Genomic DNA, 1971 nt, shown 5'->3' on the forward strand with positions numbered 1-1971 from the left:
ATGTCCTCTCTTCACAGATGAGCAAACTAAGGCCCAAGGAGGCAAGGGGACTCAGTTACTAGGAAAGCTGACTCTAAGGGCAGCTTAGGGAATGTATCCAAGGCTTTCTCTCCAATCTGTCCCCATCAGACTCTTTCTAGACCACAGTCTAACCTTGTCACTCCTCAATGTCATCCACAGCTTGCCTGTGATTGAAGAATAAACAACTTTAGAGAAATACAGATTCAGGCAGAAACGACAAAGATATTTACTGAAGGACTGTTAGTAACAGCAGAAAATTAAAACCAACTAAAAAGTCCAACTGCTTGGAAAGGAGTGACATAAACTCTGGTATTTCTGAGTGGTGCAGCAATTTAAAAACTTGGGTGGATCTTCAGGTTTTGACATGAACATCCTTCAAGAAATATCAAGTAAAAAAGGTCAACTGAAGGGCAATACATACAAGTTGATACCATTTATGTTTTGCTAGGCAGAGATTCCCAGGAAGTCCGCCCGCCCCACCTCCTCAGCATCACGTAGAACACACTTCCTGAGGTCAGATTCACACACTTGACCTAGCAGAGCCAGCTAGCCAACTAGCCAGCCGGCCGAGGCTCCTCCGGCCCTCCACTCCCGGCCACCGGAGTTCGGCCACTCCTCGCCCTTCCCCCACCCAGCCAAGACAACCACCCGGGAAAACGATCCTGGAATGTAGGAGCCAGTTCTGCCCGCCGCTTCCTTCCAAGAACGAGGATCCTCCTCTCCACCTCACTCGGCCCTTCTCCCCTAAAGCGATGGACTGGGACGCTGGAAGATCTAGGGTGTCTTTCGCGGTTGTTGAGGGAAACCCGAGAACGACTAATTTCGTTTGAAGAAAGGCGTGGGAGGGGACGAACTGTAGGGAGGCGGGCCTGCGGTGGGCCCTGGCTCCGCCCTCAGATACGCCCCCAATCCCTGATTGGCCAAGGCATAGGCCCTCGGGCCACGCCCCGCGCTCTCGGGAGCCTTGAGTGAATAGGCTGGAGGACCTTCCCTCCTGCTACTTCCTGGAAACCCCCCAGATCGCCCCTGCCCAATTATATGCCTGTCTCCAGAACTTTACTGTAGTGTACTCGGATTCATATGATCTAACACCAGTCCACGTCTCCGATCTCAGATTGTACCACTTCTTTTCTCCAGCCACACTGGCCTTTTCTTTGTTCACTAAAAATGAGATTCTTTTCCCAGACACTCACATGACTGACGCCTTTGTCTCAGCTCAAATGTCAGCTCATCAGAAAAGCCTTCTCCCACCAGTGATCTGGCCCGCCAATTCTGACACTTGTTCTTGCAACACCCTGTTTCTGCCAGGGTGCTTACACTACCTGGAAGGGTTTTGCTGTTTATGTGAACTCCCTTACTCTGGGTTGGGCTTCAAGCAGGCAGGCAGCTCTGTCTTGTTATCCTCTAATATCAGTGCCTAACATAGTCTCCGGTACTGTAAACAGGAGCCCAGTAAATATTTGCTGTGTTAATGAATAAATGAATGACTTCACACACATACTCCAATACCACAGGCCTGGTGTGTGACAGATGTGACTATACCTTTGCTGACTGGCTAAAAAAATGGCTCCACCTGTGCAGAGGGCATAACTGGAGGCATTGAGGTCTGCATTAGCGTCCTCACAAGGGAACCTAGCAACCCAATTACAGTTGCATGAACCAGCAAATCCTCCCAGCTTCAAGGGCATCAGCAAGAGTCTTCCTAATTATTACATTGTTTAAAAAGGGCTTGCCACCCATACAGTGGGTAAGGTGCTGGTCACATACACCCAGGCTGGAGGGCTGGAACTTGGACCAGGCCAGCTAAACGACAACTGCAACAACAACAAAAAAATAGCCGGGCATTGTGGCGGGTGCCTGTAGTCCCAGCTACTTGGGAGGCTGAGGCAAGAGAATCACTTAAGCCCAAGAGTTTGAGGTTGCTGTGAGCTGTAATGCCACAGCACGCTA

Source organism: Otolemur garnettii, unplaced genomic scaffold, assembly GCF_000181295.1.
Source record: "Otolemur garnettii isolate 467f Iridium unplaced genomic scaffold, OtoGar3 scaffold00145, whole genome shotgun sequence".
In the NCBI taxonomy this organism is placed as follows: domain Eukaryota; kingdom Metazoa; phylum Chordata; class Mammalia; order Primates; family Galagidae; genus Otolemur; species Otolemur garnettii.